Source organism: Lissotriton vulgaris, chromosome 5 (assembly GCF_964263255.1).
Source record: "Lissotriton vulgaris chromosome 5, aLisVul1.2, whole genome shotgun sequence".
NCBI lineage: Eukaryota > Metazoa > Chordata > Amphibia > Caudata > Salamandridae > Lissotriton > Lissotriton vulgaris.
In genome coordinates, this window is record NC_141693.1 from 1,462,375,522 (window position 1) to 1,462,391,471 (window position 15,950).

General features: G+C 47.3%; 1 protein-coding gene across 1 annotated transcript in view; it reads right to left on the reverse strand.

The window, feature by feature from the left end:
- MAPKAPK2 (MAPK activated protein kinase 2) overlaps positions 1-15,950 on the reverse strand; it is a 220,277-nt gene that overhangs the window by 23,064 nt on the left and 181,263 nt on the right. The window lies entirely within an intron of this gene.

A 15,950-nucleotide genomic window follows, 5' to 3' on the forward strand; every position in this document is an offset into this window, starting at 1 on the left:
TTAGTGGAACAGAATGATATCCTTCACCCGGCCCAATCTGGTTTCAGATCTTCTCACTGCAAGGAATCAGCGCTGGTTGAAATATCCGAGGCCATTGGTGAAACCTTAGATGCTGGGGCAGTGCTGCCCTGATGCTTCTGGACTTGTTGGCTGCGTTTGCTACCGTCCCGCATGCCCTGCTCCCGACCCGCCTTTGGGATATCGATGTGGTGGGGTCAGCTCAATACTGGCTTAAATCTTATTTGGAGGATAGAACTCAGCAAATCTGGATTCTGCCTTTGGCGACTGCCCCCCAGAAGCGGACTATGGGGGTTCCTCAAGGCTCTGTACTGAGCCCTCTGCTGTTTAATATATACATGCCCCCCCTTATTAAGCTATAAGAGAATTTGGGAGCCAAAGTCATCTTGTATGGTGATGATACTCCGATCCTCTTCCTCCTGGAACAATAAGGAGTCTAGTCCTTCCTGTGCAAAAACTTGCCTGACTGCAGTCTTTCTGTGGCTAACTTTAGCCCAACTAAAGTGCAACAATGACAAAACAGAGATCCTGCCCTTTGGTAACTTACCCCGCAGTTTGGGCGCTCTTTTTGGCTGGATGAGTCCCCGTGCTGTTGCCCCACGGGGGTGGCTACTAAGAACTTGGGTATCTGATTCAATGAAAAATTGTGCTTTAGCCCTCAGATTAAAAAACTATTGGGAATATGCTTTGGTATTCTGAAGGCACTGAAAAAAGTCTTACCGGTACCCCCCGCTACAGCAAGAAAAACGGTCACCCTAGCTCTGATCACATCCGACAGGGACTATGCTAATGCACGGTATGTTGGTCTGCTTGGTTACCTTTTAAATAAACTTCAGGTTGTTCAAAATGCTGCAGCCAGACTACTTCTGAACCTCCCTAAGAGGGTTAGCGTTAGGCAACACCTGCGTAACCTGCATTGGTTGCAGGTGAAAGAAGTTGAAATTTAAATCTCTGGTAATTGCTCATGCCGTTCTCAATGGGCATGGCCCGGATTATCTGAGAACAAGATTTAGGTTCTATGCTCTGGCTAGGCAGTTGCGTTCTACCACCAAGCTTATGACATGTGTTCCTAGGTTTCACAAGCAGAGGGTCAGTGGCAGCTCCCTCTCATGGATTGTTTCTGCAGCCTGGAACCAACTATACGTGGAGTTGCGTGCTCTCCATGATACAAAGATTTTCAGAAAGACTGAAGACACTTCTTTTTAGTTCGCTTCTGCTTCTTATTTAACCTCCTGCAGGGCAATTGCCGGGACACTCCACTGGAGTAGCTGTGCGTGATACAAGTGCTGTTTAACATAACATAAGGTAAGTCAGGGTGTTGTGTGTTGTGAGAAGCAGGAGCCATTAACCTGTCCCGAAACTGACGTGTTGCCACTCCATGTACAGCCCAGAAAAGGGCTCCTTTAATTCTTCCTGGAAAGTGCGGGAGGAGGAGCCAGGAGGAGTGACGTCAGACTCTGCCTTCCAATCAGGAGAGGATGCCGACGAGAAACAGGAAGAACCCGGACACAGGCACGGGTAAGCCGGAGGAGCTGGTAGAGAAGCCGAAGAAGAGAGGAGGAAGCTAGAAAAGCCGCGGAGCAGATTTTGGTGGAGAATGCAGGCAACCTCCGTCTGATAGAAGATGGAAAACCTGATCACCCAAATGAGAGAGGGACTAAGTAAATTAGAATGGGCTGTTGAGAAGAACGCCAACCAAGCTGAGATGGACCAGGCTGTGTTCACCTCCGCGAATCAGACACAGGCGGACAACCTGACTAAATGGGCTGAAGGACAGTCCCAACTATTGTTAGCTCTGGGTCAAGGGAGGGGGGGGGGCTGCTTTACCAGGAACAGTGGTCCCCCGGCAAAAGTACGTCCAGAGAGACGACCCAGTCTCCTCCTTTCTGAATTTTGAACGTGCCGCAAGGACCAGCACTTGGCCAGTAGACCGTTGGCCATTCTATCTGGCAGCCCTGCTCACTGGTGAGGCTCAAGCAGCATGCCAAATGGTCAACCGAGACAGTACTGCTGCCTATGGCCATGTAAAACAGTTTATACTGCACCATTTGGGGGTAGACGAGGCACACCGCCTTAAGTTCAGACAAGAACGAGGTGCACCAGGTGACACCCCAAAAACACTCTTTTATAAATTAAAGGATGCAGCTGATCGTTGGCTCAAGCCCTTGGAGTCTACTTGTGAAGAGATAATGGATAAGATCTATCTCGAGCAATACCTCAAGGCACTGCCTTATGGGACCCAAAGATGGTTGCGCCAACATGCAGGTTTGACTGTGCAACATGCTAAAGAGATGGCCACATATTACGTCAGGGCACAGAGCCGAAGCATGTTAAAAGAACCCAAGAAGAGCCTAAGAACACCCCAACCCGGGAAAGCAGAAAATAAATCATCTAAGCCTCCATTTGAGCCCCATAAACTGCAATACGGGAGACCAGATACCCTCACTTCCTCTGGGCCCCAGTGTTTTGAGTGCGGGCACATCGCCACAGTCTGTAGACGGAGAAAGGAGAAAACAGAAGAAGAGCCGATGGATGTGAGCTATCTGCCCCGGTCCGTTTTGTACGCCCAAGAAACTGGTCCAGTTTTTTATGTGAGTTTGAGCATGAAAGGCCATCCTGTAACCGTCCTCTTAGATTCAGGTTGTAGGCATTCAGTAGTAAGGGGGGGGGGAACTCATTCCTCAGTCTTACCTACTTCCTGGGAGGTCTGTTAGCATTCGGTGTGTACATGGTGACATAAGGGCTATCCGGTAGCCAGAGTCAGTCTCCGAACCGAGCAAGGCATAGAAACCCTAACAGACGTAGGGGTGCTGCCTTACCTTTCTGAGCCAAATATAATAGGAATAGGTAACCCCTGTTTTTCTAACCTTATGCTGGGGAACCTAAAGAACAATCCCGGAGCTGGAAATCCCCATAATGACTTAATAACCTCCGAACCTTGGGCCATAGACACACATTTTAGGACTGCTCAATTGAATGACTGTCGCCTTAGCAACACCTGGCAGAGTGCCAGAGAGTCACTTAAGTCCCCAAGACTAACATATCCTTGCTTCATAGAACAAAACGGCCTTTTGTATCGAGTGGCCAAGGAAGGTGAGGAACCCCAGTTGTTGGTGCCAACCGGGTTCCGAGACCAGATCCTTTTTTTTTTTTTGCCCATGCCCATCTTTTTGCGGGACATTGTGGAGCAGAGAAAACAGCACAGTCCATATTGCAGAGCTTCTTCTGGCCAGGGGTCCATGCCAGATAAAGAAATAATGTCAAGAGTGCCCGATTTGTCAAAAGAGAAACCCCTTTACCCCTCCAAATGTTCCATCAAACCCCCTTCCCATTATTGGCAAGCGTTTTGACCGAATCGGAAGTGACTTCATAGGTCCCCTCCCAAAGTCCACCAGGGGTTACCAGTATGTTCTTGTAATAGTGGACTACTCTACCAGGTATCCCGAAACCTTTCCCTTGCGCTCGGCTACTTCCACCACTATTGCACAGCGACTAACAGAAGTCTTCTCGAGGATGGGGTTCCTGCGGGACATCATTACAGATCAAGGGACTCCCTTTGCGTCCAGATTAATGAAGCAGGTCTGTAGACAATTAAATATAAGACATATAAAAACATTGGTGTACCACCCCCAGACGGAAGGCCTTGTAGAACGCTACAATGGCAGTCTCAAGCTCACCCTCAAGAAAATGTTAACTGGGGATGGGAGGAACTGGGACCAACTATTACCTATGGCCCTATTCGTACTCAGAAGCCAGGTACAATGCATCCTTGGGGTTTCCCCTTTCGAGCTTCTTTGGGCGTAAACCCCATAGGCTTCTGTAGATAACCAAGGAAAGCTGGGAAAAAGATGGGGCACATGAAGCCGAATCCTTGTTAGACTACGCCAATCAAATAAAGGCACGTCTCCATAAACTGTGAACCCTGGCCCATGAGTCCTTAGGGAGAGCCCAAGGGAAACAAAAATACTTCTACGACAAGGGGAAATGGTGGAGAGGACCGAGTGTAGGAGATTAGGCATTAGTTTTACTTCTCTATATACAAGTTGAAGAAGGAGTGGAAAGGTCCTTTTCAAGTTCTGAGGAAGATGGGAAAAACCACATATTCTGGGTGTTTCCTCAAGTAAGACCCAGATGTACCATATAAATCTTTTGAAGCAGTGGCTACGCCCTCCACCAAAAAAATCCCACAGGGTCTCCACTGTAGAAAACCTGTCCCATACTCTCGATGCCACTGTCACGAACACTGATTTGACGGACAATGAGGAAGAGCAAGTCCACGCCCTCCGTCTTTCCTTTCAGGATATATTTTCAGATCAGCCCGGATGGACACATTTGGCTGTGCATTCAATCCCAACCCAAGGAGTCATAGCACAAACCCTACAGGGTCCCTGAGGCACGTCGTATCGCGCCCTTCAGAACGAGGTTTCTCAGATGCTAAAGTCAGGAGTTATAGTACGCTCCCATAGCAACTGGTGTTCTCCTGCGGTGCTGGTACCAAAACCGGATGGCAGCATCCGGTTCTGTATCGGCTTTAAACCGGGATATCAAAACAGGGCAGTTATCCTCTTTCCAGGGTTGATGAACTGATAGAACACCTAGGTGAGGCCCATTACATCTCTATGATCGACCTCACTAAAGGCTACTGGCAAATCCCCTTGAATCCCTATGATCAAGAGAAAAGCACCTTTGCCACCCCTGATGGCCTATTCCACTTCACAGTCCTTCCTTTCGGTTACACAGGGCCACAGCTAGTTTTCAGAGACTGATGGATACACTGCTAGCACCCCACATGCCCTATGCCTCAGCCTACTTAGACGGGATCGTTGTGTATAGTAAAACATGGGAAGAGCACCTAACACATCTTAGTGCTATCTTTTCTGAGCTCAGAGCAGTTGATTGCACATTAACGCAAAAAAGTCCAGATTCACCTTCCAAAAAGTAAAATACCTGGGATACTTCTTGGGAGAGGGAATGATAGAACCTCAGACAGTAAAAGTGAAAGCTATACAGGGTACACCATTCCCCACCAGTAAACGTAAGCTGAGAGCCTTTTTAGGTTTAGTGGGTTATTACAGGCGCTTCATTCCAAAGTTTTAAGACACTGCCGCTCCCCTCACAGATCTTCTGAAGAAGACAAACTCCTCTTCACATCTCCGCTCCCCCTCGGTCCAGAAGAGCATGGCCTTCCAGAAACTAAAGACCGCCCTAACCACTTCCCCTGTGTTGGTGACACCCGATATTCAAAAGCCATTTATCCTCCAGACAGACGAATCCGGGGTGGGCATAGGAGCGGTACTGTCCCAGGAGGACAACAAGGGCTCTGAAAGACCAGTCCTCTACATCAGTAGAAAGGAAAATGCTACTTACCAGTAAGCATCTGTTCTTGGCATGTAGAGCTGCAGAGTTACACAGTGTGCATAAATCGCCATCTAGTGTTGGGCCCGGATGTTTGCGGATTGCTGTTGTCCTGAAAAGTTCTTTGGAAGTCACGAGGTAGGTGACTCCTCCTTTGGACCACATTGCGCATGGGCATCGGCTACATCCTCAGATTGTTTTTCGCCTTTAGGGAAATGATGTAGCTTTGCAAGAAAAGGAAGGATGTCCATGTAAGTTGTATCTAATTAAGATAATACTGGAACAGACAAGGGTAGCCGGGGAGGCGGGTGGGCGTGTGCAACTCTGCAGCTCTACATGCCAAGAACAGATGCATACTGGTAAGTAGCATTTTCCGTTTGAGGCATATGAGCTGCAGATTACACACTGTGCATAGATTGTATAGCAGTACCCACTCTTAGCGGCGACCACCCCTATCTGTTGCAGTAGTTTGAAATAATATTTTGAGAACAGCCTGGCCCACACTAGCTTGTTGTTTGGTTTGCACATCTACACAATAGTGTTTTGTGAATGTGTGCGGTGTAGACCATGTAGGTGCTCTGCAGATGTCATCTAGGGGAATGTTCCCTAAAAATGCCATTGAGGCCCCTATTTTCCTTGTAGAGTGGGCTTTAAGGGGAACAGATAAAGTAAGTTTAGCTTTGTGGTAACAAATCTGTATGCATTTGACAATCCATCTAGCTATCCCAGATTTTGAAATGGGATTACCCTTATGTGGTGGTGAGAAAGACACAACAAGTTGTTTGGTCTTACGAAAGGGTTGTGTTCTCTCGATGTAGTATAGCAATGCATCTAGGGTATGAAGATCTTTCTGCTACTGTGTGTGGCTGCGAGAAGAAAATGGACAGTTCCACAGATTGATTGAGGTGGAAGGGAGAAAGGACTTTGGGCAGGAATTTTGGATTAGTACGGAGAACGACCTTATTATGATGCATTTGCAAGAAGGGTTCTTGAATGGTTAGTGCTTGTAGATCACTAACTCTCCACAGAGAAGTAATAGCTACTAGGAACGCAACCTTCCATGTTAAAAATTGTAGTTCACATTTATGTAGGGTTCGAAGGGAGGTCCCATTAGCAGTGTGAGAACAATGTTTAAATTTCACACAAGTGAAGGTGGAACTCTGGGAGGAATTATTCTCTTAAGGCCTTCCATAAAAGCTTTAATAGCAGGCACTCTGAACAGAGATAGATGCTGTCTGCTTTGCAGATATGCTGCTATTGCAGCAAGAAACAGTCTAATAGACGTATAGGCTAAGTTACATCTTTGGAGGTGCAGTAAGTATCCTATGATGTGCTGAATAGACACGTCTAGGGGATTAATATTGCTGTTGTGACAACATATTACAAAGCGTTTCCACTTAGCTGCATAACCTGCTCTAGTGGTTGGACGTTTAGCTTCTTTTATGACAGTCATGAAGTCTGGAGGAAGGTTAAGATATCCAAATTCCAGGATTTCAGGAGCCAGATCGCAAGGTTGAGCTGAGCTGGGTCCGGGTGCCTGATCTCTCCACGGTTCTGTGTTAAAAGGCGTGGAGACGGGTATAGTTTTTGGTGCGGTACTACAGACTGTTGTAGCAGTGTGGTGTACCACGGTTGTCTGGCCCACGTTGGAGCAACTAGGATGAGGTTCAGAGGATGCTCCTGTAGTTTGCGTACTACTAGAGGCATGAGTGGTAGAGGTGGAAAAGCGTAAGCAAATTTGTTTGACCAGTTCATCCATATTGCATTGCCTTTGGACAGTGGGTGTGGATATCTGGCAGCGAAGCTTCGGCATTTGGCGTTTTCGTGGGTGGCAAAGAGGTCTATCTGAGGTTGTCCCCACATCTGAAAGAATGGTTGAAGAACTTGTGGATGAAGTTCCCACTCGTGGATCTGTTGTGTCTGCTGACTTAACAGATCTGCTATGGTATTTTGTACCCCTGGGACATGCTGGGCTAAGAGGAATGTGTTTTGAGGTATAGCCCACGGCCATATGTTTTGTGCTAGATGAGAGAGTTGCAGGGAGTGTGTTCTGCCCTGTTTCTGTATTTAATACATGGCTGTCATGCGGACTAACACAGCTTTGTTTGATACTTGCTGTTGGAAAGCTTTCAGTGCTAGGAATATAGCTAGTAACTCCAGATGATTGATGTGGAGTAACTTTTGTTGCAGTGTCCACCTGCCTTGCATGGTGTGTTGTAGTAGGTGGGCTCCCCAGCCGGAGAGCGATGCGTCCGTTAAGATTATCTGAGGAACTGGCTCTAGGAACGGTCGCCCCTTGGAAAGGTTTTTGGTGTTCCACCACTGTAGAGAGCGAGGAGTCCGACCGCCTACCAACACTAGGTCTGTTAATTGACCTTGAGCCTGGTTCCATTGACGTGATAGGTACTCTTGTAGAGGACGCATTTGAAGTCTTGCATGGGGACTATGAAAATGCATGAGGTCATCATCCCTATGAGTTGCATGAACACTCGTGCTGGAAGGGAGTGTTTTGGCTGAAACTTTGTGAGAAGAGTTTGCATGCTGGCTATCCTTGATGGAGTGGGATAAGCTAGCGCTGTTGAGGTGTTTATTGTGGCACCGAGGTACTGTTGTACTTTGGATGGTTGCAGATGAGACTTGGTGTGGTTTTTTGTGAACCCCAAGTTGTGGAGCAGTTGGATCGCTGTATGAGTGTGTTCCACACACTGGTTGTATGAGCTGGCTTTTAGGAGCCAGTCGTCGAGGTGCGGGAAGACGTGGATGTGCTGTCTTAGTAAATGTGCTGCCACTACTGCTAGGCACTTGGTGAATACTCTTGGTGCTGTTGTGACTCGGAATGGGAGTACTTTGAATTGATAGTGCTGCCCGTCTATTACAAATCTGAGATATTTCCTGTGAGCTTTGTGAATGGGAATGTGGAAGTATGCATCCTTGAGATCTAGAGTAGCAAGGAAGTTGTTTTGTAGCAGGAGAGGAAGGACTTGTTGGAGTGTGACCATGTGAAAATCGTCTGACTGTATGTATATGTTCAGCGGTCTGAGGTCTAGAATAGGCCTTAGAAAGCCATCCTTCTTTGGGATAAGAAAGTATAGGGAGTAAACCCCCTTGTTTTGTTGGTGCAGAGGAACTGGCTCTATTGCACTTTTTCCTAGCAAAGATATTACTTCTTGCTTTAATAGTGATAGATGTTCTTGTGACACTGGACGCTGTTTGGGTGGTATGTTGGGGGGGGGGGGGGGGGGGGCGGGGCAGCTGTAAGGCTCCCCTAGATTTTGCTGTGTCTGTCTTTTTTCATTTTCTCTAAAGACACATCGACATTAGGGCCAAATAAATGTGTCTCATCAAATGGCTGATTGAGGATGGAATTTTGTACCTCAGGTTTAAAACCTGAAATAAGTAGCCATGCATGTCTCCGCAAAAGGGTACTGGTATTGATTGCCCTTGAGGCAGTATCTGCAGCATCTAGGGCACAACAAATGGAAGTATTAGTAATATTTTTACCTTCTTGTATAAATTCATTGTCCCTATTTTTATACTTGTCTGGTAGATGCTGCATTATGGACTCCAGTTGATCATAATGTGCCCTGTCATATCTTGCCAATAACGCTTGAGTATTGGCAATGCGCCATATGTTAGCTGCATGTGAGGCCGAGCGCTTACCAGAGACGTCAAGGAGTTTAGATTCCTTATCTGGTGGGGACGCCGCACCTGATGTCTGTGAATTAGCACATTTACGTGCAGTGGATACTACTAAAGAATCTAATGGTGCTGGACCTCTAATGTAAACTGGATCTGTAGGGGCAGCTTTGTATTTTTTCTCAATGAGAGGGTTGTGGACCCGAGCCCTGACAGGATCTTTAAATACCTCTGTTGTGTGCTGAATGACCCCTTTAAGCATTGGCAAAATGGCAGTGGACCTTTGTGTATTATCAAAAGTGTCCAAAAGGAAATCTTCCTCCACAGTATCGGTGTGCAAGTCAACCCCATGGTACTGGGCAGCTCTCTGGACTAGTAGGTTAAAACCTATAGTGTCCTCTGGTGGGGAAGGCCTGGAAGGATATACATCGTCTTGGGGGACGTAAGGCACTTCAGGGGGGTTATAATCATCCCATGGGTTAGGTGACTGAGGGGGGCTATTGGTCCCTACTGGGTCTGTGCACCCCCACCTGTGTCATCAGAGTCTGTATCTACATCATCATCTGGATTAGTGGATGGTGTAGGCAAATGTTGTGGTGGAGGAAGTGTAGGAGGAGGAACAGTAGTATGGGGAGGTGGTGGAGAAGGGACCCTTAATGGAGAGGTTGCAATGTCTCTTCTTTGGAGGAGGAGGAGGTGCAGACGCCTCTAGTTGTCTCTTCTTGGAGCTAAGAGTCAGTTGGCCAGTCTTAGGATCCTTTATAAGAGTCTTTTGAGTAGGATCTGGTGTAAAAAGCTCTTCTGTGTAGGGCAGATCCTTCGGTATCGAATTTTTCGGTTCCAGAGGTTTTCGGCACAGACTCGGTAGCTGGTCTAGGGTCTTTTGGCTTAGAAGTATGACCTTTTGAAATGTCTTACCAGAACGTGTTTTTTCGGTTCCCGGTGCTTTTTCGGCTCCGATGCGTGTGAGTCAGGACCTTAAGGCGGTTTTTTACTTTGCTCCGAGTGCGGTTTTGGGATGGATGAGCTGGTGCCAGTCTTCAGCGCGGAGTGCTTAGGTGTTGGAGCAGCGGTCGGCATGGTTGAGGAAGATGGCCTCTTTTTCGGTGTTGGTATGGGATCGGCACCAGGAAAAGGCTAACTCGAGCTCGAGCCCCCGTAGGCTTAATAGGCTTCTTTGCCGAGCCGGAAGGCAGGGCGTGGGAAGCAGTCTCTCGGTGTGCACCCAGGCCCGAAGGTGAGGGTGTGACCGAAGCCTTTTTTGAGGGTGTCGAGGAAGGGTTGGGGGTCGACAGTCTTACTTACGACCCGTTGAGCTGGAGTGATGTCCTCGACGTCTGAGTCTTCGGCATCAGAGGAGCCGACAATTTCTTCGGCCCGCTGGTGTTCTGGCACGTCGACGCCCTCTTCAAAGATGTCGTCGGGAATAGACGCTGACGAGTGAGCCATTGTTCTTCCAGCTCGTCGGTCCCGAATCGTCTTTTAGGAGCGGAAAGAGGCACAAGCGGAACAGTCTTTGGCCTCGTGCTCCGGTGAGAGGTTGCATATCTCATGTAGATCTGTGTGGGTAAACTCCGACCCACATTGAAGGCACTTCTTGAATGGCGTCCTTTCCATGAGCCTGAGAGTAAGGCCTAGGTAGGCCCGAAGGCCTTCGTCGGCGACCGGAATCGAAGACTTCGAAGTGGTGAAATTGCGTCGATGTGGAGCAAACAATACCGTTGAACTGGGTGAGAATTGCGCGCCGAAGGAAATTCGGTTCCAAACTGGAGCGCAGGAAACACAGCAGAGCCCGATGGCAGAAAAAATCTGAGGAAGGAGCCGATGCCCATGCGCAATGTGTTCTAAAGGAGGAGTTCCCTATCTCGTGCCTTCCAAAGAACTTTTCAGGACAACAACAAACTGAAAACATCCGGGGCCAACACTAGGTGGATATCTATGGACAGTATGTAACCTGCAGCTCATATGCCTGAAACACTTTTTCCTAGGGAAATGGTCTATCCCACGATTGAAAAAGGGTGCCTGGCTGTGAAGTGGGGGATCGAAAAGCTGCAGTACAATTTTGAGGGTATGCCCTTTGTCTTATATACTGTTCTTTCCCCCTCTGACCTGGCTCCAACGGAACAGGGGCTGCAACGACCGGGTACTCCGTTGGTTCTTGGCCCACCAGCGCTTTCAGTTTGAGGTTCGTCACCGTAAAGGCACGGAGCAGGGTAACGCAGATTTTCGGTCACAATATCCACTTTCCTCAGATCGGGGAAATCCAAGGGGGAGAGTGGGTCGGGAAACTCCTGGGGAGCAGGACCAGTTAACTGATATTTTGCCACTCCATGTACAGGACGGGAAGGGATCCTTTAATTCTTCCTGGAAAGTGCACAAGGAGGAGCGAAGTCAGCCTCTGCCTTCCAATCAGGAGAGGACGCCGTCGAGAAAGAGGAAAAACCCGGACACAGGCGCACGAAAGCCGGAGGAGCCAGTAGGGAAGCCGAAGAAGAGAGGAGGAAGCTAGAGTTAACGTTGAGGAGCCAGAGGTCCTGAAGAGGAACCGGAGGATCCAGGGAGCAGACCTATGCCAGGAGGCCAACGACCCCACCCGTCGCCCCGCCAATCACCAGGAGGAGCATGGCTGGAGCAGGTACATCGTAGACTACAGGGGCTCTATAAATCACTGGGAGGAATGGGTAAAGCTTTGAGGAGTGGACAACACATTCTTCCCCGTCATGGAGGAGAGCGGAGCTCCAAGAACACCAGTCAGCCCTTACACGAGCAACCAGAGGACAGAATCCATGTCCACAGGAAAGAAATTTTATTCTTTTGACAATAAAGACAAACCACACGACAAACCGGGCATCGGTTATCCTTCATTAAGGGCAGAATATCCTCAGAATATAAACCTCCCTTCCCGGGTACACGACACAGGGACAGATACAAGAAAGTATGCACTATCCTTCTTTGCTATACATGCTAGGGGATTGCGATCAGTATGCATGTGCGGAGTATACTCAATGAATAAGAGGCAAGTATGCACACATGCACTTGGTGAAGGATGACACTTATTAGTATTAGAAATTGCAGCATTGCAGTGAACACAAAAAACAAAACAAAAAACTGGTGAATTACTAAATGTACCTTTTTTCTAAATAAAAAAAGACAAACAAATTGATGTATTTCTACATGTGGATTCCACGTACAACTACAGAGAACAGGTAGGAGGGCCTTATGCCCCCTTAACTTCTAGACTCCTTCAGGGTGAGGGGTTTATAGGCAGGGAGTTTTATAGCCATAAAGGAAGCCTAGTGACCCATATGGGAAGTAAGATTTTGGCTGAAACATGCAGTCTAATTCACTGATGGATGCAGAAACCATTATGTTTCACTAAAATATCCAGATTATTTATAGTCGTTTAACTGTGACCCTGGAAAAAGTTCCAGGAAAAATTCTTTATTACTAGCTCCTGAAAAAATCTCCTCAGATTTGGGTGATCTCAGCCGGGTGGTGTGATGAGGCACCCATGATGAAGCACACCGCCTTTTGTCAGATGAGGTGTATCCTCGAATATCAAATAGATATTTCTGTAGGACATGATAGGAATCCCCATATAGTGGACTAATTGATAGTTGGGATATCATACTGTGGTATAGTAATATATGAACAATACCAACCCTGGAGAATTGGATTTACATTTAAGTCAATATTTACTTCTCTGGCATTGGAGCTTTCATTCACTCATGTGCTTCAATCATAACATTTGAATAAAGCAGGCTCACTTTTATTGAAAACGTTAGTAGAGAAAGTGACTGCCTCACTGCTGAAAATGGAAGCTGCATTCATACCCAGGCATAGTGCTTGTTGAACATGTGCTTCCTTATCCATGTGGCTGCTCAGCAAGTATCTTGTAGTGGCATGCCATCATATAGTGCAGCAGTTGTCATAATGGTTCTGGTGGAATGAGACCTCACTACACAGGAGTGAATGCTTTGCATAAGGAGATGCAGGTTAGCAGCATGCTATGTCCAACTTGGACAGTGGCAACCTCCTCCAGGATGGCTGAAAGACTCAAACATATGGTCTGATTTAAGTATTTTGTCTTGTCCATGTACAATCTAATGAATCTGCCGACCAAGGGCAAAGATTTTTCTGCTTACGTCAGATTAGGGAAAAATAATTAAAAAGAATGGGTTCAATCAAACGAAAGTTGGTCGGGACATTGGACATAAAATTCGGGTTTCTTTGTAGGATTACCTAGTCTTTTGTAAATGAAACCGAAGTATCTTCTATGGTAAATTGTATTTATTTATAAAGTTTTATATAGTGCAAACATGATCCCAAGGGAAATCGGAGCGCTTAACAATTGTGGGGAAAGGAAGGTAACAGTTGCAGAACAAGCGTCAAATAGGAATACAGATAGAAACACATCAAAATAGAACTCACAGGAAGAGAACGATTACAAGTACACTGGTTCAGCAAAATAATAAGAAAATAATTGGTTCATATCGCGATGGAATAGTATCCAGCGCAGGGTTTTATGGTGTAAGTCCAACAACCTATTAAGGTAAGAACTTGTTCAAAAGGAATCTTTTTACTTCTAATTTAAAGGTAACCTTGGAGGAGATTCTACGTATTTCAGGTGGGAAAGAGTTCCAGATCTTCTGAGCTGAGCCGGAGAAAGATCGGTGGCATGTTCTTTTTTTGCTAAAGATCTAAGGTTTCAGGAGGAGAGAGTTGGCACTCCTAGAAGGTCTACCCCCTCCGGATAGTTCTAGCTTATGCGCTAGATAATTGGGGATTTTGAAATGGATGGCTTTGTGTGATAGGCAAGCAATCTTTAGCTGTATTGTTGCTTCGTGTGCAGCCAATTAAGGGATTTTAAGACTGGATAGATGTGCGCATTTCTTTTGGTACCAGTCTGGCCGCATTTAATGAGGCCCTTAAGCGGGCCAAGGTATATTTGGGGAGACCGCAGAGCGTAGCACTGCCATAGCCTTGTCTTGGCAAAACAAGCGCTTGGACCACATGTTTGAAGTCTGCTTGTGGGAGGAAAGGTTTGGGATTTCAGAGTATCCTCAACAGGTGGTTAGTTCCCTTGCACACATTGCTAATATGAGTAGTGTTCAAGCGCTTGTCCAGAGTGATTCCGAGGGATTTAGCAGAGTCGATAATGAGGGGGGAGCAGTTGAACGCAGTGAGGGGATTCATCCAGAGATCTGGCATAAGAGTGTGATTCGGAGGAGAGATGAGAAAGAATTCTGTTTTGGAGGTGTTGAGCAGGAGGTGTTGAGCAGGAGGTGGTTCACAGTTAACCAGTTATGAGTCAGTAGGGTAGTGTTGAGTGAGGTGATGTTATCCAGGGAGGAGATTTTTAGGTAGAGTTGGGTGTGCCTACAAACTCTCCTACTCTCCTTGTTGATGAAAGGACAAGTAAAAGCACTGTCTTCAGTAGATGAATTTAAGGTGCACCCTATGGATCAGTTTGAAGGGAAGCAGCATGAGCTTAATTGACAAGGTGATAGTCTACACATCAAAGAGGTAGTAGCTTTTTGCGCCATTGAGGGTGGGAAGGTCAGACATCAAAATGCTCATCAGCAATGGGTTAATAGACAGCCATGGAGCAGTAGTAGACTGTCATCGATGGCGTAGTAGCTGATTGTACCATCGTACGCATCATTGTGGAGGCCTGCACTGTAGGCTTCAAATGAGGAGCGGTGGTTGAAGACGAAAATGAAATCTTTGTTAATGATGGCAAGCTGGACAAGGTTTCAGAGGAGCTAAATATTTAAACATTTTTCAAAGAAGTTGATCTTTTACGTTTTTGCTGAGTTTTTCTTAGAAAACACTTGTTCTATCTTTTGAAGAAGTGACTACAGGCACTTTAGGTGAAAAGTCTAGTTCTGTTTCTGCACCACCTTTATCAAAGTGCTTCGTGGAGCGCTTCTCCCTAGAAGAGGGGGCATCACATTTGAAAGGGTGAATTTTCTTTTCCTCTAGCATGTAAAGTCCCAACCTCCTTTCTCTGACCTTCAGAGTGCTGGAAGGAAACCGTTTATAATATTGCAAAAAGATTCCTTGTTCGTTGGATAAAGGTAATAAATACACAGATTTGGAGGGTCTGTATACATTTTTTTCTGTTCACAGTAAGAACAAGTTTTAAATGGGATCTCTTTTGCTCATCACTCAGGATAGCAGTTGATGACAAGAAAAAAGGCCGCACTAGCCCAAAAAGTGCACATTTTGCTTTATTTTTTTTAAAACAGCTAACAAAACAACTTGCTGTACACCGAAAGTTCAAACTGGAAAACCTCCATGGCAGAGGGACAATTATCAGGGCAAAAAAAAGGTTAGAGCGGGGGGTGTAGCTTGGCCAGCGAAGATGGCGGTAGCAGATTAACCCCGCTCCGACCAGCCTTCAATATCTTGCCTCTGGACATCAGTGGTGGTGTGCCCGAGGAGGGGACGATATCTGTGACGATCAACTGGCTCCCTGCCGTTCGCGGGAGACCTAGAAGCGGTGCTGCGGTGGTGATTGCCGATCTGCGGAGTGGAGCGGCCTGGCGGGAGTCGGCCCGAGTGAAGCCGGGGCCTCGAGTGACTTGCCTGGCATGCGACAGTGGCCAGAGAGACAGCGCGTTGACTGGGGGTGCCGCCGGTTAGGTGGACGACCGGAGCACAGTGCCAGCGCCGGATTCCCCCATCCCACCCCACCCCCCATGGGACAGTGACACCGGGGGGAACCTGGATTGAGGCGGCCAGCGGAGAGAGGAGGTGTGCGCTGGTGGAGGCCCCGGGCTGTGGTGCCGGAGCCCTTGGAGAGGAGGCCATAGTGGAGTAGCGGCTGCGCGGTGGCGCTCCGGTGAGTGGTTGGCCCAACTGGGGGTGTGAGTGGTGGCGCTGGGGGGACTGATCTGCGAGTCCCCCCTCCCCCCCCCCCATAACATCCTTGCCTG